General features: G+C 34.1%; 1 non-coding gene across 1 annotated transcript; it reads right to left on the reverse strand.

Moving 5' to 3' along the window:
- Nucleotides 1-21326: 21326 nt before the first annotated feature.
- LOC144457270 (U6 spliceosomal RNA) lies at nucleotides 21327-21433 on the reverse strand. Its single transcript, XR_013486591.1, has one exon. It is a non-coding gene; the product is annotated as a U6 spliceosomal RNA (small nuclear RNA).
- Between the last annotated feature and the right edge of the window lie 2675 nt (nucleotides 21434-24108).

Here is a 24108-nt window from a genome sequence, read left to right on the forward strand (position 1 = left end):
AAAGAGGTTTAATGGGGCAATAGACAATACCATAAAATCTGTCTGGAGGAAGGAATTCTTAGTAGATGCTTTAAAACCTTTAATTGCAGGAGGAATACAAAGACTAAAGGAAGGGATAAAAAAAAGGCTATGAACTCAAAGAATTAAAGTACATATAAGTATAAAATGTAAGGTGAATGATGAAGAAAATTAAGGATTTTTTTAGAAAAATGCCCCAAAATGAAATAAAAAGCAAACAAGAATTTAAAGGGGAGGAAAAGAAAGGAGATTTTAATTAAACAATTGAAAGAAACAATAGCAAACTAGATTAAAGAATGCAATAAAAAGGAAGTACTAAATTAAGCAAAACTTCCAAAATAAGGAAAGGGATGTCAAGCAAGAGGTTGGGTGTTTAAGGATGAGGGGAATAGAGCTGGTGGAAAGAGCGTTGCCCAGAAGTAGATTAACTGACAAATACATATCCTGATCAAGGCTTAAAAAACAGAGAAAAATCTAGCAAAATGTAAACCCAAATTATATAATTATAAATATTAATGGATTAAACAATCCAATGAAATGGGAAAAAAAAGCATGATAGATTGGGTAAGAAAACCAAACCACACAATTTGTTGCTTATAAATAAAATGAAACAAAAGGAAAAAAAACCCCTAAAACCAAAGAAATGTGCAGAGTACATATAAGTGGCTATAGTTAAATTCATTGTGTGTCACGTAACTGTAAAAGAAGGAAGTGTAGTAACCATGCTACTATGCCAAAATTTCAAAATGTAAAGATATAGATATAGATATAGATATAGATATATAATGAAATTACATTGTATTGAAATGAAACAAATAAAAGAAACCAATGTCAGTATTACACCAACATGCTCCATCTGACTTAGTAACTAATTATATTAAAAAATGTATTACAAGAAGACAAGGACAGTAATACAATAATGAAAGAAGAGTTTCATGATCCCACCTCAGTTTAGGACTAACCCAGCAGAATTATAAAAATAAGGAAAATGCAGAATTGAAGAAATGGCTGGAAAAAAACTAGAGGTAGAATGGTTTTGACATCTTCTAAATGGAAATACTAAAGCATTTAAATATTATAGCAAGTAATCCAACTTTTATTACACTTAACCATGAAGACATGAAATACAGCAAATGACTGCAAAAAGGTAAAAATACAAGATGATAAAGTAAAGGCAGATTTCCCAAGTTCTCCCAAATTCTCTATCAAACAAAATTTTTAAATGCCTCAAAATACATTCTGGTACAGAAGAAACAACAAAAGGATGGAGACAAATCACTTTCCATCCCAATGCAACTTTGGCAGGAAAAACCTGTCACACTTGGGTTTGATTAGAATGCAGTCCAACACAGTCTGGAGCACAGCAAACAAGTTACCTTGGTGAAAAATGAATCTGTGACTTCTGGAATTCTCACCCCACAGACAAAGAAGGGGTCAGATAATGAGTTTAGGTGGAGATTACAGGGGACCCTTTGCTGGCGCTGGTGGCAGGACCCTGTTGCATTGCTCATTCCTGGTTTAAGGTCACAGTCTCAGGGTGAGGAGGAGCACTAGTATAATAGAACATTCAGCCAAAGTGGAGCAGGAATCCTGGTCATGGTTCTAGAGCAGAAAAGAGTATTTGTGGTCACTCACAGACCAGAGCACAGTGTTGGAGAGGAGTAAACACAATTCTCCTTGCATCATATTACCTTTAAAAAACTGAAAGCTTAAAGATAGCCAGAACTACCTCTAAAAACAGCTGCACAAAAACTTGAAGGTTAAGACAGTGCCCACTCTACTCTGGGAGCAGAGTCAAACTTTAATATGAAGCTAAAGCTGGGGAATAAACAAATAATAATAGCAAAATAAGAAGGTACTGAATATAGAACATTACTGTGGGTTCAAGGAAGATGAAAAGAAAGAAGACAACGACGTTAAAACTGGTATATTCAAAGTCTCAAAACAAAAATTGAATTGGTGATAGGCCCAAAAAGAATTCCTGAACAAGCTCAAAAACTCATTATCAAGTAAAAGAAGTAGAAGAAAATTAAAGGAAAATGAAGTAATAAGAAAACCAATGAAAAAGGGTCAGCAGCATGCTAAGGAGGCACACAATACTGAAGAAAATAACACCTTTAAAAGAAAATGGGTCAGATTAGCCAACATGACAAAACAGTAAAATGATAAATGTTGGAGAAGACGTAGGAAAATTGGAACACTAATGCATTGTTGGTGGAGTTGTTAAATTATCCAACCATTTTGGTGAGCAATTTGGAACTATACCCAAAGCGCTATAAAAATGTGCATACCCTTCAACCCAGCAATAGAACTTCTGGGGCTTTATTCCAAAGAGATCATACGAATGGGAAAAGGACCCAGATGTACAAAAATATTCATAGCAGCTCTTTTTGTGGTGGCAAAGAATTGGAAATTGAGAGGATACCCATCAATTGGGGAATGGATGAGCAAGTTGTGGTATATAAATATAATGGAATACTATTGTGCTATAAGAAATGATGAACAGGCTGACTTCAAAAAACCTGGAAAGATTTGAATGATCTGATGCTGAGTGAAGTGAGCAGAATCAAGAGAATATTGTACACAATAACACAGCCACATTATGCAATGACTAATATTGATAAACTTAACCCTAGCCAGCAATACAAGGATGTAAGACATCTCCAGTGGCCTTGAGATGGAAAATGCTATCCACATCCAAAGAAAGAACTATGGAAGTCGAATTGCTATTTTTTTCTCTTCTGTTGAGTTTTGTTTCCTCTTTCTGATGGTTCCTCCTATTGGTTTCAATTTTTACTTATAACATCACTAATGTGAAAATATATTTAATAGGAATGTAAATGTATAGCCTGTTTCAGATTGTGCACCATCTTGGAGAGGGCAGTGGAGAGGAAGGGGGAGAAATATTTAAACTCAAAAGCATATGGAAGCAATTATTGATAAAACAAAATAACTTAATAGAAAAGAAAATATAATAAATGAAGAAAAAGCAGCAAAAAATCCACTGAAAAGAACCCCTCACATTAAAATTGTGCAAATAGAAAAGCAGGTAGAAAACCTCACTTAAAACAGTAATTTCTTAAAAATTAGAACTGAGTAAGTGGAAGATGATGGCTGTATGAGATATCAGGACACAATAAAACAAAATCAAAAGAGTGGAAAAATAAAAGTAACTGTAAATTATCTCATCGGGAAAAAATGACCTCAAAAAGAAATCCAGGAAAGATAAGACTTATTGGGCTACCAAAAAGTCATTAGGAAAAATATGAACCTTGACATCGTCTGTTAAGAAATTATTACCAGATGAATCAACAATGAATTCTATCAAAGATTTAAAGAAGAAAATTAATCCCAATACTATAAAAACTATTCAAGAAAACAGATGAAGAAGGTATCCTACCAAATTCTTCTTATGATACAAATATGGTATAGATACCTAAACTGGGAAGAGTCAAAATAGAGAAAGAAAATTAAAGACCAGCTTTCCTATTGAATATTGATGCAAAAAATATCAATAAAATATTAACAAAGAGACTATAACAACTTTTCATGAGCATATGACAATATAACTACATATGATATATACCATTAATGCAGGGCTGGTTCAATATTAGGAAAACTATTAGCACAATTGACCATATTAACAACAAAAGTCACAGAAATCATATGATTATCTCAATAGATGAAGAAAAAACTTTTTACAACATACAATACCCATTCCTATTAGTAACACTAGATATAAGAATCAATGGAGTCTTCCTTAAAATGATAGGTAGCATCTATCTAAAACCATCAACAAGCATTATATGTGTTGGGGATAAGTTAGAAGCATTTCCAATAAAATCAAGGGTGAAACAAGGATGTCCATCATCATCACTGTTATTCAACATTGTACTAGAAATGTTAGCTTTAGTAATAAGAGGAGAAAAAGAAATAGGAATTAGAATAGGCAAATAAGAAATAGAGCTACCACTGTTTGCAGATGATATGATGGTATACATAGAAAATCCTAGAGAATTAGTAAAAAAAAATACTTGAAATAATTAACAAATTTAGCAAAGTTGCAGGTAATAAAATTAACCCACATATATACATATATATGTATACATGCACACATATATTCATATACATACTCATATTTATATTTATAAATATTTACAGCCAGTGTCTCTGATAAAGGCCTCATTCCTAAAATATATAAAGAACTGAGTCAAATTTCTAAGATAACAAGTCATTCCTCAATTGATAAATGGCCAAAGGTTATGAGCAGGCAGTTTTCAGGTGAAGAAACTGAAGCTATCCATAGTCATATAAAAAAAATTCTCTAAATTACTGTTGATTAGAGGAATACAAATCAAAAGAACTAACAAAAAAAAAGTGATTTAAAACACTTCTTCATGTGCTTGTAGATAGCTTTGATTCCTTCATCTGAAAACTACCTGTTCACATCAGTTGAGCAGTTACCATTTGGGACGTCAGTTGTATTCTCATAAATCTGACTCAGTTCTCCACATGATTTTGAAAGATAAAGCTTTATCAGAGACACTGGCTGTAAAGATTATTTCCCAAACTTTCTGCTTTGCTTCTAATCTTGGTTTCATTGGTTTTGTTTGCATAAAAGCTTTTTAAATGAATATAATAAAAATTATCCATTTTACATTTTTTAATGCTCTCTCTCTTGTTTGGTCATGAATTCTTCCCCTCCCCATAGATCTGTGAGGCAGACTATTCTTTCTTCTTCTAATTTGCATATATTGTCAACTTTTCTGTCTAAATCATACAGTCATGTTGACTTTATCTTGATATACAGTGTTAGATATTGGTCTATAACTAGTTCATGTTCTATTTTTTCCAATGTTCTCAGCATTATTTTGTCAAATAGTGAGTTCATGTCCCAGAAGCTTGGGTCTTTGGGTATATCAAACATTAGCTTAGTATGGTCATTGGCTACCGTGTCTTGTTTACCTAATGTATTCCATTGATCCACCACTGTATTTCTTTGCCAGTACCAGATAGTTTTGATGATTGCTGTTTTATAATACAGTTAGTGATCTGGTATTGCCAGCCCACCAATTTTTTTTTTCATTAATTCCCTTGATATTGTTAACTTTTTGTTTTTTAAGATGAATTTTGTTGTTATTTTTTTCTAGATCTATAAAAACCTTTTCGTGGTTTGACTAATAGGGCATTGAATAAGTAAAAAGTTTAGGCACTTTTATTATATTGGTCAGAACATCCATGAGCAATTGACATTTTCATACATTTTAAAATCTGACTATTTCTGTGAAAAGTATTTTGTAATTATGTTCACATAACTTCTTCGTTTGTCTTTGCAGGTAGACTCCTAAGTATTTTTTAGTTATTTTGCATGTAATTTATTTTTCTATTTCTTGCTGCTTGGCTTTATTGGTCATATAAAGAAATGGTGATGATTTGAGTGAGTTTATCTTATATCCTGCAACTTTGCCAAAGTTTTTACTTATTTCAAGTATATTTGTTTTAGTTGGGCTCTAGGGTTCTCTAAATTTAACATGATATCATCTACAAAGAGAGTTAGTTTTGTTTCCTCATTGCCTATTATAATTCCTTTAATTTATTTTTCTTTTCATACTGCCAGCTAACATTCTAGTGCAATTTTGAACAATAGTAGTGATAATGATCATCCTTGTTTTACCACAATCTTATTGGGAAGGCTTCTAGCTTATCCCCATTGCATATAATGCATTCCTAAAGGTTTTAAATAGATAATGTCTATCATTTTAAGGAAAACTTCCTTTATTCTATTGTTTTAATAGGAATGGATGCTGTATTTTGTAAAAAAGATTTTTCAGCACTAGAGGTAATTATATGATTTTCATTGCTTTTGTTATTGATATGTTCAGTTATGTTGATAATTTTCATAATATTGAACAAAATCTGCATTCTTGGTATAAATCCCACCTGGTCATAGTGTATAATCATTGTGATAAGTTGCCATAATTGACTTCTAGTATTCAGTTCAAAATTTTTACATCAACATTCGTTGAGGAAATGGATCTATAGTTTTTGTTCTCTATTTTAGCTCTTCTTGGATTAGATATCAGTACCATATTCACGTCATAAAAGGATTTTGTAGGATTCCTTCTTTGCCAATTTTTCCAAATAGTTTATATAGAATTGGAATTAATTGTTCTTTAAATGTTTGATAGACTTCACTTATGAACCCAACTGGTCCTGTTTATTCTTTTACTTAGAGAGTTTATTAATGGCTTGCTCAATTTATTTTTCTAAGGTGGGGCTATTTGCATAGTCTATTTTCTGATTTGTTAATCTAGGTAATTTGTATTTTTTGGAAATATTCACAGATTTCACTCAGATTGTCAGATTTATCGTCATACAGTTGGGCAAAATATTTCCTAACAATTGATTTAATTTCTTCTTCATTTATGGTGATTTCATCACTTACATTTTTTGATCCTAGATATTTGTTTTTCTTTCTTCTTTTTTCAATTAAATTAATCTATGGCTTATCTGTGTTATTGTTTTTTTTTCTTTTAATAAAAACAGGTGTGAGCTTCATTTATTAGCTCATTAGTATTTTTTTTTGTTTCATCATTTTTTTTTAATTTCAATCTTATTAATCTCACCTTTGATTTTCAGGATTTCTAATTTGGTGCTCAATTGGGGATTTTACATTTCTTTTAATTTTGATTTCTGCTTCCAGGGTGGGAGGGGCTCTATCTCAGACTTCTTGTGCCAGTTGCTAGACCCTGGCTATTTACCTGGTGCTGCTCTGATGTTGCCCTGAGATCCCTGGGTTCCTTAATGTCTGGTGCTGTGTTGAAGTGGTGATGTGGAAGATGACCTGTGTTGCTGGAGGCTATAGAGTTCTGGCAGCTTACCTGGTGCTGAGCTAGGGTTCTAGTGCTTGTGTCTGGTGTGTGCTAATGCCTCTGTGATTTTTCTACATTTTCATGTGACTACACTGAAGCAAATGGAAGTTCAGATATTGGAGGAGAGCCATTTGCCCTGGCCTGCACTGAAGCACATGGAGTTATGGCTGCTGGAGGATGCCTGCTTACTCAGGGCTACAGTGAAGCATATGATAGATCTTGGAACTGGAGTCTGCCAGTTCCCTGACTATGCTAAGATATGTGGGGAGTCCTGCTGTTGTTTGCCTGCTCCACCACACTTGCCTCAGAATTTTCCATAGGTTTACTTAGGTGGGGCTTGCTGCTGGCTTGCTGGGACACTTCCTGTCTTGGAATATGCTCCCCTTTTTCCTAGCGAGGTGGACCTTTCTTGCTGATTCTCCAAGTCTCCCAAGCTAAAAGACCACTAGTACCTCTATGAGACCCTTCTGCCTCCAGCAATCTTGTCTAGAAAAACAAAAGTCCTCTCAACTAAGTTTTCCTTGGTTTTGGCTTCCTTATTGGAGATCAAGTCACATTAAAATTTGTTTAGGAAAGAAGGACTTCCATGCTTACCGGATAATCAGAAGTGAGAGGCTCAGTCTAGGCTGGTGAGCAAATTTCTTGGGGCTGACAGTAATCATTTTATTCACTCATGCCCTTCAGGAACTGCCCCCACTTCAGAACTGGGGCCTGCAAAATGAGGAAAAGGCTGGATCACATAGAAATATTTGTTATTAAATGGTATAGCACAATATTCACTTCCCTCAGATCCTATAACCCTAACCAGATATGTCCCTTTATGAACTGGAATTTTGAGCATAATAATAGTTCTACCTAATATTACATCAGCCTCGTTAAGTACTAGGCTTGAACAGATCCAACTAATTGAAAGATATTGATTATTGTTCGATCTCACATTTTGTGAACAAAGATGATTTTGCACATTTTGTGCATCTGATATTAAATTAATTTGATATTAAAACATTTAGAGGAATTATTGGTTATACTCAATGTACTTCAGAACACAAGTATACGCATATTTCATATATTACCAATTAAATAGGTTTCATGCTACTTATAAGATAAATTCTGTATATTTTTGTGATATATTCAACTTGCTTCACTTTATTTGAGTCTACCAATAATAAGACCTGTTCTTATAGCCTTTAATATATTAGAAATAACAACATATTTCAAATACATAAAATTTAATACTTATATTTTAATATTTACGCTACTATCTCATAGAAAATTTCAATATAACAATTGTGTCCATGGCTACAAATGTCCTTTTATTTATCAAGTAAACACACAAAATGTTCATTGATGACATGTTAATATCTCCAAAATTCCAGGGTCCTAAAATTTCATTAATGATCTGCTGCAAAAGCTATTTCAGAGCTGTTGCTAATGACAATGATAAGCTTTAAACATAATAGGTGGCATAGAGTATTGACAAATTATTAGTACGTGAATGTATCATCTAGTCCAATCTATTAATTATCCTATTAACTGGACCAGAACTGGCTTTTAACCTGTGGGTGTCCAGAGTTGCACAAAGCAGGCCAGAGGCAGAAGTGTCAAGACACAAACAAAAGTTTAATTAATTTCAATGAGGAAATGCTTGCAAGTGGAAATCCTCCTGAGGAGAGCTTAACATGCTAGGGCAAGGAAGTAGTTTGTATACATAACACACATACACACACACACACACACACACACACACAAACATACACACACAAGTGGACTAGACCTTGACATAATCATTCTTAGGTCTTCAGTAGCTGTTCCCATGGCAGGCTCATGCATGGACAATGCAGACATTCCTGGGTCCTATCAGAAAATCTTCCAAGGTGATTGTTTCACAGCAAGGTATAGACTAGAGTTAGCGAACAGGAGTGTACTGCCTGTTTTAGTTCAGTTAGCTGTTAACAAAAATGGGGGCTATGAGCATGTCAAGAGGTGTGATGGTTGACTCTCTGGTCCCTGGGAAATGAGGGGCAGTGAACACCTTGTGTTGCTCAAAGCAATAAACCATGCCAGAGAGTAAGTTCATCTAGAGCACAAAATATTGTTATTATGTCAAGCTCAGGGCAAAGCCTGCTGTCTGGGCCTTAGCTCTGGGAATAAAGATGTCTCCAAATATATTGACAATCCACCTGAATAACCAAAAACATGGAGGCTAAATGATTTTTCCTATATTATAGCACTGCTTGATAATAGAGCTCTGACTAATTCCCAGTCTAGAAAACTTTTGTACACCACATTAGATTGTCATTGTGTGAGATGTATTATAATAAACACTTACTCAAAGTCACAGGACATAAATATGTGTCCCGTAACTGACATCTATTTGGTATATGATATTGGAAGAGTCTCTCTGAGTACCTCTATCTTAATTCATTAGACAGAAATAATAACTATGTTGTTATGAATCTCTACTCAGATACCCTATGGAAAATAATTTGAATAATAAAATCTATATAAATATTAATTATTATTATCTTATCCTTCTCTTCTTTTAATAGAACTATTATTACCAATATCCTATCATTCTCATCATTTCCCCCTTTTGGGATTCATATATAAATTGTCTTGAAATCAGTTACTAATCTGTTAACATTATTTTTATGGTAAGGGTCCTGTGGTGATTTGCATAGATGAGTATATTAATGTGTATAATAGTAAAGTGTATTTGTTGAGTTCTATAATATATTTAAGGTATTTATCTGTAGTATATAGATTTGTCATCTAACTGTTCATAAAAATATAGCAAGTTTGATGTATAATTCTAGCTTCAGCTTTATATTTTCTAGGTATTTAGTACATATTATATTTTCACTGTATATAGTGTTATATTGTGTAGTTTAGACCATTTCCACACACAGTATCTATTTTTCACAAAATCCAGGGTCTTTAAGCATAACTTTTTCATTATTTCCTATGTCAATTACCAGGTTTTGGATGGCCATTGTAAACACAACCCTTTGGAGAAAAAAATCTACATGATTCAATGATAGGTTCAGTGCTTCTGTGTCATGTTATTGAAGGCTGAGTTCATGTATGTGTTGCTTATGGGGAACTTTTCATTCATTTCATCGATCTTTGTCATTTCAGAGAATCTGTATAGAAATCAACTATTTCAGATTACTTTTCACAAATCTCATAATACGAACCATTTGTCAGCCTTTATTGTTGTTTGGAGATATGATGTTTGCTTGTTCCATAGGTAAATTAATTTATCACCCTTGTTTCAAATTATTTTCTCCTAGATGCTACAAATACTGTAATTATATTTTTAAGAGTAAAATACAATGTTGAAAAAATTCTATTTCATTTGGTCATTCAAAAAATAACTTGCTATGAATATCAAGTTAATCTTTCTGAGTTATCAGTATATGTTGTTTCTTTTTTTTTTCTTGTGTTCTATCAGCATGTATCAGGAATAAGTTGAGAAGACAGAAGAAGAAGGTGAGTTGAAAATTCTTCTGTATAAGAAATGTCTTATGTTTAAAATATATATACAGAATTCTGTGAAGAGCCTTCCTATTCAGAAAAGTATAGTGTGTTTCAGAAAGCTCAACTTTTATGATGGCTCAAGATAAGACTGTACTTTTACTAATGTAGATTATTTTTTCCTGTAGCTCTTATCTTGAAGAGAAATATGAAGATAACTCTGAGAGACTTTAACAATATCTGGACTGAAATGATTCATGTGGGATGGCTGTTAAAGTACAAATAAGTGAAACAGAGAAATCTATCTTTATTACATTGAGAGTTCCAAGTAATTTTGGTATGTTATTTGTCATAGTCAAAATACTGAAAATACATATTAACAGTTATCTGTATTCATTCATTAATTAAGTACATACTATTAATACTAATAATTCAATCAGGAAATTAAGGCAATTATTATATATAAATATATGAATAATTAAGATTTTAAAAAGTGGTTTCTCTAATTGCCACAAATATAACTAAATATTACTTATGCAATGAACTAGGACTTTGGACTGGAGTTAATTAAAAAAAGAAAGAGAAAGAGTTTGTAATTTTGATGGTGAGGGAGAAAAATGTGTCCATAACTTTAGATTGGTATTGAGCTTGAGAGGCCAAAATTAAATATATAGTAATGTCAAGTGACAAGCTGAGGTTGGCAGACATTCTTGTAAACCTTGCTACATATACATTAGTAATGTTATGCTGGTTAAAACCAAATGATATTTTGATAACATTAGAGAAGAATTCCACAAGGAGAATAGGCTGTTTTCATGTGTATAGAGTTTTCTTTTTTAGTGGAACCATATTGCTTTATGTGATCTATATACAGAAAGTGATGTGATTTGTTCTGCTTCCTCTAATTTGGAAGCCATATTATTTTATGTAAAAGAAATTTTGATGGATTTTAGGATAAGGAGAACTTAAAATAGCTCTCTAAAAATTATATTTTATTTGTTTTTCTTTGTCTTTGTCCTGTAGAAGTGTTTTGAATAGAGACTAGTTTTCAATATAGAAATAAAATACTTCAGTATTTTCACTATGTTTGAGCCTCTATTTTACAGTTGCAGCAGATGAATGAGTCATGAATGTGTAACTGAATCAAAGGGTTTCTCATAACCAACAAAGACACTATAAATTTTATTAAATTTTTGAGAAAGTATTTTAATAATTATCAATTTGATAAGTTGCTTTTTACAACCTTAAACATGTGATACTAAATTCTTCCTTCCTTCTTTCCTTTCTCACACTCAGTTTCTGGAAGAAAGAACTTGTCAGCCTCTTACAACTTGTCTTCATGTTGTCCAGATAAGTCTGGGCTTCATGCAGTCTGTCCATGTGATAATAGATCCATGCATATTTTCACCAGGTCACAAGGTTTCTCCTTTCTACCTGGTCAGCATAGTACTCCTGAATCCTTTCTTTAGCATTTTTAAAGATTTCTAAAGCTTCTTTGTTTTGGCCTTTTAGATGTTTCACATAGGCCAGTAAGTTAAAAAGGGTGACTTTGGATCTAATGGTCAGATATTGCAGCTGGTCATCAATTATGTCTTCTGCATAACATACCTCAATGTCCTCCTTCTGTATAATCCAAGTAAAGTGACAATCCAACTTCAGCATGAAATACCTCAAGGAGTTCTTAGATATTTCACTTGTGAATCTTATTCTCATTGGATTTGGCTTGAGTAGGGAATACCATACATACTCAATTGGGTATATAAATCTATCTTACTCTACAGGAAAATAGGGAGGAAGGGGATAAGAGAGCATGGGGATGATAAAGAGGAGGGCAGACTGGGAGAGGGAGTAACCAGAAGCTAACACTTTTGAGAAAGGACAGGGTGAAAAGAGAGAATAAAATAAACAGGGGGTGGGGTGGGATAGGATGAAGGAAAATATAGTTAGTTTTCCACAACATGACTACTAAGGAAGTGTTTTGCATGATTACACATGTATAATCTGTATCTAATTGCTTGCCTTCTCAATAGGGGTGGGTGAGGAGGGGAGGAAGGGAGAGAATTTGGAAACCAAAGCTTTAAAAACAAATGTTAAAAATTGTTTTCACATGCAAATGGGAAATAAGGTATACAGGAAATGGGGTATAGAAATCTATTCTACCCTAGAGGAAAAGAAAAGGGAAAGGGGGTAAGAGAATGGGGGGGGGAGATAGAAGGGAGTGCAGGTTAGGGTAAAGGGTATTCAGAATGCATGCCGTCATGGGGTGAGGAGAGGGATGTGGTGAGGAGAAAATTTGGAACTCAAAATCTTATGGAAATGAATGTTATAAACTAAAAAATAAATTAATTAATAAGAAGAGAAATGCCAAAAATAGCTATTTTACTCGTGTTTATTGTCCAATAGTCCCACATGCTGCAGTACTGTAGTCTGGTCTTATTTGCTTTTCATGTAGCTGTCTGCAGGGCTGCTCTGAATTGTGCTTTCTGAAGAATGAAGATGGACACTGTTTGCAGATTCTTAGCTTGGTGTCAAGTGTTTTTTTTTTTTTTAGGGGGGGTTGCAACAGATATTTGACATAGGTATTGGAAATGTATCATGTTGAATTTATAGATGAGAAAATTTAGACTTAGGGAGCAAAATTACTAGCTTAACATCACAACTAACTTTTGTCACTGTTAGGATTTGATGCCAGATTCCTCAACTGCTTGGTAAACATACATCTTAATGTAACATTATATCTCTCCAGCAATTTAGCCAACTTGGCACATAGCATATCCTTAATAAATACTTTTTGACTGACTTGATAATGACTGAAATTCATTGAATATGACAAACTTACTTTGCTCAGCTTGGCCTTCAGATTACTAAGCCCTAAGTAGCTGTCTTCCTTTGTTTCTTATTGCAGATACATACTAAAAGGTGCAAAGGAGAAAGAAATCTGTTTCCCCACATCAGAGTTTTCTAAATGCTGCTATTTACTGTTCCACCTATATATTCACACATAGATGCACATTTACACAGCCTATATGCATAGATTGAAAAGATTTTTAGAATGGAAGTGTCCTTAAGAAATCATCTTCTATGTAGTGCAGTAGGTAGAGCTCTGGATGAGGGGTTAAGGAAACCTGAGTTCAAATCTGACCATAGACTTTACTTTTTGGGGGTCTTTGATAAAGATAAACAACCATTCATTAAGCTACTACCATGAGCCACATATTATGCAAAGCAATTTACAAATATTATCTCATTTGATCCCCACAACAGCAAAGGGAAGAAAGCACTAATAGTATCCTCTTTTACAGATGAGGCAAGATAGGCACATAGAGATTGAAGATTTGCTCAGTCACACAGCTATTAAACCACTGTGAACAGATCTGAACTCAGATCTTATTGACACTAGGCACAGAGTTGTATCTACTGAACAACCTAAGTATTTATAAATAAATGCCAGATATTATAAATGTTCTCCTCCACATTGGCTTAAAGTTTTACATGCATGATCACAATCATAGTTAGGACTTTGCTCAAGTGTAGCTGACGAGTTTTAACCCAAAGTAGTAGTATATTGCGTGCTGTCTCCTTCATTTATCTAGAGAATTCTATTGATATAAATTTCTCTGGTATTATGAAATCAGTAGCAAGCAAAACCACAGATATCAGTGTCCTGCACCGAACAAAAAAACCAGGAAGTCTTTATTTTTGTACTACTGGTGAATTAGTTTCCGAAAACTAAATGATGTTGTGTTGCATGTATTTTTCTAACATGTTATACAAATATATGCACACACATCCTTATACATACACACACACACACACACACACACATACACACATGGTACATATGCATATAAAATATATAAACACACATACACAATGCACATATGCATTAATATATACACATGTATGTGTGGAAGAAAATTAACATACACATACATGTACATACATGCATGCATGCATGACAGGGTATTTTCCAATATTGAATTGCTAACATTAGAAACAATTATCATATCTTCTGTCTAGGCATCTAGGTGTCACAATGGATGAAGCCCTTGATGCAGAATCAGGAATACTTGATTTCAAATATTCAATGCTAATATACTTATTCATATATGTTTATCTTTCTGCATTTTAGTCATTATTAACCCCATATTCAAACCTAACCTTTCAAAAAATTTGATTATATGACAAAAATGAATTATTAAAATAAAATTTATGGATGAATTCATCCTGCTATTTTCAACTTCCATCAACAAATCAATCAAGTAATCAAGTATTTATTAAATACCTTCTCTGTGCTAGATACTTGCTACTACTATGTGTGTTCAAATTGCTTTTGACTGATTTTAATTAATGAAACAAAGAAATATTCTTCCAAGCAAATTTATATTTCTATTTATCAATAATTTTATTGACATAAGTGTCCATGTCATTAGTATAGTTAGCAGTCAGTGTATGCTTAAAATAACATCCAGGTTTAAAGAAGCAAGAAATATTTTTTAAACTTGCTACATTAATGTCCTACTGATGGCAGAAAGCACGTGAATTGTGTTTCAGTTTTGGTACACCATCATATTTATAAAACTTTCTGTTTTACAAATATGTCTTAGACCAACTGACTGTTGAAGTTATAGATATCTTTTACATTTTTAGTTATAGGATCTTATATAGTATTATCATGGATTTAGGACTAGAAGGAACATTAAGAAATCATTAGGTTCATTTTTTTAATACTTCTGTTTAGAGGCAATCAGGGTTAAGTGACTTGCCCATGGTCACACAGCTAATAAGTGTCTGAGGCTGGATTTGACCTCATGTCCTTTTGATTCTAGAGTTGATACTCTATCCACTGCATCATCTAGCTGCCCCTCCATTTCCTTTTTTTTTAACATGTGACGAAACTAAGACAAAAAAGCTAAATAATTTGCCCAAGATCACAGAGGTGGGATTAGAACCTGTATCTACCTGTCTCCAAATTAATTTGGCCTTATTCATTGTGCCTCAGCTGGAGAGATATTTTTTTTTTCCAACAAAGCACCCTTTAATCCCTCCATAGAGGATTAGCCCCACATGCTGGATGCTTTCCTCTTTTTTTTTTCTTTTTATTTGATACCAATGACTTAGAAGAAATGTATTTTCATGTTTTCCAGAAGGAAAAAAAAATCAAGAAAGGAGCCAGTAATAAACTTCATACTTTAAAATATATATTAACAAATACTTCCAAATCAGGGAACATAGAGCAGAAACTATAGGACCTAACACAAGGGAAGAAATTTGTTTACATAGTCATCAATGTGATGATATTCAATGAAACCCATGATTGAAAAAAAGCCTCTTAATGATCAAAATTCCTACAAAAGGGAGAAGATGAATAAAATGTAAGGATTAACCTCATATATTAAGAAAATGAGGAAAACCAGAAACTAGAGTTAAGAAGCTAGCAACATGGAGGACGTTGGGTGAAGATCAATGAAGGGAGAAGAAGAAGTAATTTTTCTTCAGAATATACCACAGAACAAGTAGACAGAAAAACAAGGGGGGGTGGTGTGGAAACTGAGTTCAGAAAGCATCACAAACCTGTCACAAACACAAGATAGAATAGTTATTATCCAGATATCTACTGGCATTCTTTATACTAATAAAAAGAAGATATAATTTTTGAGTTGCCTTACAAATAATTTTGTCCTTTAAAAAGTAGAGATTTCAAAGGGAAGTTCTATTTTGGATCTGATTCTCATTAAGAATGAGAAACCAGCTTCCGTTGTGGAAATGAAGGAAATTTCATGGGCAAATGACAATCATATCTCCTGGAGTTTGTTTTAGAATTAAGGAAAAGATAAAATAGTGTCACAGAAGTCCCAGTTTTAAAGACAATTGTTTTTTTAAAATGTCAGGTGAACGATATGTAGGATTGCATAGCCTAAAATTCTGTGGGGCAATTCAGTCCAGGAGGAATAAGGAATTTTCAAGAATGACATTCTTAATAAATGAAAGGAAATTATTATGGTGAGGAGAAAAATGGGAAGGGAAAGATACAGATGCATAGGAAATATTACCAACCTTATGTTTTTCCATGTAGAGAAGATGGAGTCAAGGAGAGATAACAGATGATGAGTATGAGTGAGTTAGTGCCTCCTAATAATGTTGAGTGTGAAAGCTCTGAGTGAGCTGAGGAGATTGAGGAAAGTATCCAACTTTTATACTGAATGAAAAAGGAGAATCAAGGGGCAGCTAGGTGGTACAGTGGATAGAGCACTGGCCCTGGAATCAGGAGAACCTCAGTTAAAATCTGGCCTCAGACTTGGCACTTGCTAACTGTATGACCCTGGGCAAGTAACTTAACCCCATTGTCTAGCCAAAAAATAAAAGGAGGATCAAAGAAGAGATAGCCCTCTTACACAAGATATATCAGATAGTGATAACTAATAATACATAGGCAGAGCTATTATTATTACTGTTACTATTATTATCATTATTATTATTATTATTATTTGCTTTTTTCTCTTCATAGGAGAAAGACTTTGTGAAGAGTGAGAACAAAACAGAGATGAATGACAGGAAAATGTATACAGAAAATAAGTAAGAAAATAGAAAGTAAGAGAGCCCATAGCTATCATATAAAATACACCTGTTGGTACTGAAAATATCAGGAACTGTGATGGCTGAGCCACCTTCATATATATTTTAAAGATTATAGAGAAGAGTTAAGTTACTGCAGGACTGTAAAAAAGCAATGTGGTTCAGTTTTCTTTTCTTTTTTTCACAGAAAGAATAGAAAATGCAGTGTCAAATGTGGTCAGTGAGCTTGATTTTAATTACTGTGAAAATTCTAAAATATATTGTCAAAGAAAAGGTTATTGAATATCTATAAAAGTAAATTATAATTACAAAAAGCCAGTTTGATTAACTGAAGAACAAATATGAGACCAATCTTATTTCAAATTTTGACATGGTTATTAACTGTTACATCAGGAAAATGCTAGTTACAATTTACTTTGATTTTAGATAAAATATGTTACATTTTTCTCATGGAAAAAAAATAGAGAGCTAACTATAGAGTAGATCATAGTGTGTTATTCTATCCAGAACTTGTTGAATAACTACATGCACAAAGTAGTCATTAACGGTTCATGGCCAATTTAGCAGGAGATCTACAATAGCATACCCAAGTAATCTCAGCTTGTTCTTATACTCTTTAATATCAATGATGTGGGTAAAGGCACAGAGAACAGGCTTACCTATTTTGCAGATGACATAGAGATGAGAGTAATAAATAGAACTCTGTATCCCAGAATCAGGATCCAAAAATATCTTGACATAATGAATGAATCTAATAATATGAAATTCAGTTAAGATAAATATAAAGGCTCTTGCATACAATCAAAGAACCAACTTCAGCACGATAATGTGAGAGAGGTGTGGATACACAGCAAATTATCATGCAATGATATGAGGATTTTCATTTGATTGTAAATTCAATATTAGTCAGCTATATGACAGCCGAAATATATTGTTTTGAAATTGTCCTTGAAAACAATTTTTAAAAAAGACATAGCTTCTAAGAATAAGAAAATTACAATCCTTCCATACCCTCCTAACATCAGACCATCTAGAATATTGTGTTAACTTTTAATTATGATGTAGAAAAGTAATCTATATGTTGTAAAGTATGCAGAGGACAACAACTGGGATTTTGAAGGATCTCAAGTCCATCATATATAAGAATGTATAGTTGAAGGAATTAAGGATATGGTGGACTTCTATCCTGAACAAGAGAAGATTCAGGGTCAAGAGGGATTCATAGTTGTGTCCAAATATTTTAAGGTCTGATGTGTGGAAGAAGAATTTGACTTTGTCTGTTTGTTCATAGGAGATAACAATGACTAATGAGTGGAAGTTGCAAACAGACAAGTTTAAACATTTCAGGGGGTAGGGAGGGAAGAAGCATTTTTTAAGCATCATCTATGTGCCAAAAAGAGAGAGATTTTTTAGATTTTATAGATATTATCTCATTTCATCCTGACAATAATTCTGTGATGTCCACTCTATTGCAATCTCCATTTTATAGATGAGGAAATGAATCAGAGGTTAAGCCAAGGGTAACACAATTAGTATCTAAGATTTCATTTGAACTCAGGTCTTCCCAAGTCTACGTCAAGTTTCCTATCTATTCTACCATCTAGCTGCCTATTTCAGAGGATGGCTGCTGGAAAGTAGGAGGATATATCTTAGGAAGTACTAGGACTCACTCACTGTAGGTCTTTAAATGTTGTATGTATGATCACTTGTTGGCTGTTACAGATGACTGTGTTTCTAGTTATGTGTTAGACAAGATGGAGATGGAGGTGCCTTCAAACACAAATATACTGTTCTTCTGATACAGTGATGATAATATTGAGTGACAGTGATAGCATATAGATCTGAGTTCAAATCCTGCCTTATAATTTTCCAGCTGAGTTATTGTAGGCAGTTCATTTAACCTATCTCAGTTTCCTCACTTGTAAAATGACACATCTAGTACTCAAATTGTCATATATGCTGTAACCTACTAAAATGCACCAGTATTATCTACATTACTCCATTCCGAGTATGATTTTTCAAATATTGTTGTGCTGAATCAGGTCAGGCATTAGCTAAAAATTGTTTAAAAGACCATTCATTTTTGTAAATCATGTAGATTAATTTCTTCCTCCTCCTCAATTTTAGACCCATGTAAATTTCCATCTAAAATCTCTATCTAAATAATAAGCAGTTAAAAATAGGAAAAGGAATTTTTAGTTTAAGGATTGGGTCGAAACCTGAGTTATTTCTCACAAACTTTTCTTTGATATGTACTTTGACCCATGGTTTCCCCTGTGAATATCAGAATTTGGTTCATATATGAATCTCTTTAGAAAAGTAAGATCCCTGAATTCCCAAGTAGTCACTCAGGTCAACAAACAATTGAATAAATTATAGGCTTTCTTTAATTCAGAGAAAATTCAAATAATTTTACCTGAATCAAGAACTATCCAATACTGTTTTATTTTTCTCCCTAGTGGACATCTACCTCCCTTAGTGATCTAAGCAATCTAGCACTGCAGTGGATTGCCTAATTTTATTTTTTAAATAAATCACCATTTACAAGTTGAGTTTTGAAAGTAATATAATATACATTTGGATAAATATACATTCTACATGACAGCAATACAATTTTTGTGTGCATGTGTATTTTGCAAACATATGTACATATACATGCATACACATATGACATATATGTGTATGTGTATACATACACACATACATACATACATACATACATACATACATACATACATACATACATACATACACACACACACGACTTTGAACTTTATTCTGGTCAAAATTATCAGTTAAAATATATGCATTATGTGCTTAGGGCCAGGGAAATGGTCTCCCAGATTTAAAAAAAAATTCATCTAAGAAATAAATTATTATAGAAAAACCTAATCCAAAAATCTTCTTAAGGAGTTGTCTCTTCTTATGAAAAATAATTTCATGAGAAAATTTGATGAGAAAAATGGAAAGATTTTTTCCTCTCATTCAAATAATGGGGATAATGGTGCCCAAAGCCATCAATCAGAAAGGATTAGTGAAAAGTAGGTTGATATTTAAGGATGTATTTAGTATTTGAAGAAAGATGAAAACGTACTTTTTCCTTTGTATGAGAAAATTGACTCTTTTTAGAGGGAAGACAGGTTAAATGAGCACTGGCAGTTCTAGTCAAGAATGTAAGAGACAGTTTTTTATCTAATCCATGATCAGAGTGTGCAACAAATTTCTATAAATATTTTTCTAGAATAAAACCATAGGTGAGGGCATCAACTATGGCCTTGTAAATTGCTAATACTATCTGAAATTGTAGTGTTGCAGATGACTGAACACAGACAAAATACTGAAGCTTATGCACTAAAAATACACATTAAAAATGAGAATATAGTTGCTAAGGGAAATATGCTCATCTACTTTAAAAAAAAAAGTCCAGTCTTGAACATAATTTGTAATTCTTTTGAAGGAACATAATTTAGAATGGATAGGTCTATGATATAGTGCCATAAGATGAAACCCACATCCGTAGAGCACCATCAAGCTTTTGGTAAATACCTGTGTATGGTTGAGCTGAGATGTTTCTACATTTATGTAACTCCTCATGTGGAAATAATCTTCCCTAACAAATATTTGCTTACCTAACAGTTACTAATCACAAATTTCTATATTTTTCTTGTTTTAAGTTAGTGTTCAACATCCTATATTTTCACTTTTGTACAACTATTTGAATTTCTATTTTTACTTTTTCAACTTAAATGTATGGGATTCTCTCCCTCTCCCAATTAAGTAGATGTTCTCCCCTCTATTTTTTTCTTACTTTACCTCTAGATCTTTCCTGTAGTATTTAATGGTCTCAATTTTATCACTAATATGCCAGTTGTCAGAGATTATGACCCTTATACTCATGTTGCCATTGTTCCAACAACAGAGTGGTATTCATGACTCTCAAGTTCTACTCTGTGGATTTCACACTTACGAACCACAGCAAACTCTTTTAAAGCTCCACTCATCAATAATAGTTCACTTGGGATGAAAAGATTAATTTGTACCAAATGAAAACCTCTTAGTGTACCCTGAAAATCTATAATTATTTCAGTATGCAGTCTTAGTCCTCACTGCATATGTCAGCCTGGAATAGTTTGGAAAAAAAGCTAGGTTTGGAATTGAGAATATCTGGTCAGCTGCGTAATAATGGGGAAATTATTTAATCTTTCAGAACCTAGGCAATTTTCTAAGTCTTTAAAATATAGATGAGCTGCCAATGTCCATCAGTGGAAGGAATATATAGTATTTTACCATGAATAGCTAACCATTTGAAATCACAGATCTGCATCAAAACCAAGCCAAACCAACAGCAAGCAAAAGAAAATATTTTTCCTCTCATTTCTGAGACAAAATAGGAAATGCATCGTAAATTTGCTTGTAATCCTTGTACAGGGGTCATATTAATCTTCTTCATATCATTCCAATTTTAATATATGCACTGCTAAGGCAAATGGAGACATTTTGAATGTTGTGCATAAATCCCTCACCTTGGCAGTGTACTCTGCAGGGATGTTCACAAAGATGATGAAGTTGACACACTCATTACCAAAGCTAATTTAGTGTTTAGGAGGCTCTAAAGGAAAGTGTTGGACAGTTGAGGTATTAGATTGCCTAACATACTGAAGGTCTACAGAACCATTGTGCAGACCTCATTGTTGTATTCTTGTGATACTTGGGCAGTCTACCAGCACCAAGCCAGGAAATTGAATCATTCCCAATTCAGTTGTCTTAGGAAGATTTTGAGATCACCTAGAAGACAGAGTACCACACACTGAGGTCCTTTCTTGAACTGAACTCTCAAGTATTCAAATGCTGCTGCAATGTTAGACACATTGTTTGAATGCCAAAATGTTTAAAAAACTATTCTATGTGAGATGGTGAAGTAAAGGCAGGAACTCACTTGAGCTATCCCTCAAACCCCTCCAAATACCTTTAAATAACTAATCTAAGCAAATTCTAGAGTGGTAGAACACAGAAAAAAAGATGCAGTGAAATAATTTTTCAGCCCAAGACAACTTAGAACAAAGGCAAGAAAGGTCTGTTACACCAAGGTGAGAGAGAAGCACAGTCCAGTACAGGCCACGTGAGCACAGACCAAGGCCCAGCAAAGTAGGAGCAGGTCTTGGGGTGACTGAATCAGTGGCAGGAGTGGTGGTTTATAGACCTCTAAGCTCACAGATACTAAAGGGATTAGAGATCGGGTCAGAAGGATATTAATATGGGTCACTTTGCCTGCACCAGTAGCAGGACTGTGTTGAATTTCCTATATTTAGATCTAGGTCACAGTCCTTGGTCTTAGTCCCAGTGCAAGGAGGAGTACTAGAACAGCAGAACTTGGGGCCACAGCACAGCAGTTACTCTTCTCATAGTTCCATGGTTGAAAAGAGTACTTTTGTTCTCTCAGAAAACAGTGCACATGCCAGAAGAGTAGTAAAGACAGCTCTCCCTAGATCATATCTCCTTGGAAGAGCCACAATATTGCAGGTTCCTAGAATAAACTCCAAAAATAAGTACACAAAAAATCTGAAGGTTGAGACAGTGCCCACTCCACTTGGGAAGCAGAGCACCACTTTAGCATAGAGTTAAAAGTCAAGAAATAGGCTAGAAAATGGCCAAACAACAGAAAAAAAAATTCTGAGCATAGTTACTATGGGGACAAAGAAGATCAAAACACAAACTCAGAAGAAGACAGCAAAGACAAAATTCCTACATCCAAAGATTCCAAGAAAAATGTGAAGTGGTCTCAGGTCATGGAAGAGCTCAAAAAGGATTTTAAAAATGAAGAGGAGTAGAGGAAAAATTGGGTAGAGAAATGACAATGATACAAGAAAATCATGGGGGAAAAAAGAGTCAAGAAGTTGGTTAAGGAAAAATAAAAATATCGAAAAGGACCCTTAAAAAACAGACTAGGCCAAATGCTAAAAGAGGTACAAAAATTCAATGAAGAGAATAATATCTTGAAAATCAGAATTGGCCAAATGGAAGAAGAGGTACAAAGCTTGATGAAGAAAATAATTCCAGGGGCAGAGTCAAGACAATGGAGTAAAAGCACTGAATTGCTTGAGCTTTCCACCAAACCCATACAAATACCTGTAAAAAATGGCTCTAAACCAATTCTAGAGCAGCACAACACAGAAAAAGACAGAGTGAAACAAATATCCAGGCCAAGACAACCTGGATGGTTGATTACAAAGGTGTATCACGCCAGGCAGGGAGAGAAATGAAGTTCAGCATAGGCACACAGGCAATGCTCTTAGTGAACTTGGAGCAGGCCTCAGTGAACTGAATCACTGGCAGCTGTGGTGCTTTCCAAAATTCTCAACCCACAAATGCCAAAGAAAACTTGGAAAGTCAGTAGAAAAAGTCTGTGACCTCAATGAGAGAGAACCTAGGTCCCAGCCCCAGTCCTTGCACAGCTCCTGGGTGATGGCTGATTCGAGTTTCCGGCCCATTGACTGAGGGGAAGTTGAGTAGCTAATCAGAGAGGGATTGCAGGGAGCTCTTTGCTAGTGCTGAAGCAGGATTCTCTTGCTTTACGTGTGCTTGGATCTGGGTCACAGTTCTGGGAGGCAATCCTGGGGAGAGGAGGAGTTCTGGCATGGTGGAACTTGTAGTGATGGTAGAGAGAGAATCCTCCTCACAGTTCCAAGGCAGAAAAGAGTGCTTGTGGTCACTCATAGACCAGAGTACAGGCCAGAAACGGAGTAAACACCTCACCTTTGACCATACCACTTTGGAAGAACTGAAAATTTACAAGTCCCTAGAAGTATCTCTGGCAAGGGGGATAAGAGAGGGAGTGGTGATAGAAGGAAGGGCAGATTGTGGGTTGGGGTAATCAGAAGCAAAAACTAAGGAGGGACAGGGTCAAAAGAGAGAATAGAATAAAAAGGGGTTGGAATAGGATGAAGAGAAATATAGTTAGTTCTCCACAGCATGACGACTGTGGAAGTGTTTTGTATGACTACACATGTATAACCTGTATCAAATTGCTTGCCTTCTCAATGGGGGTAGGTAGAGAAGGAGAAAAGGAGAAAATTTGTAACCCAATGTTTTAAAAACAAATGCTAAAAAAAAATTATTTCCACATGCAACTGGGAAATAAAATACACATCAAATGGAGTATGGAACT

Source organism: Phascolarctos cinereus, unplaced genomic scaffold, assembly GCF_003287225.1.
Source record: "Phascolarctos cinereus isolate Bilbo 61053 unplaced genomic scaffold, phaCin_HiC Scaffold_4;HRSCAF=312, whole genome shotgun sequence".
Lineage (NCBI taxonomy): Eukaryota > Metazoa > Chordata > Mammalia > Diprotodontia > Phascolarctidae > Phascolarctos > Phascolarctos cinereus.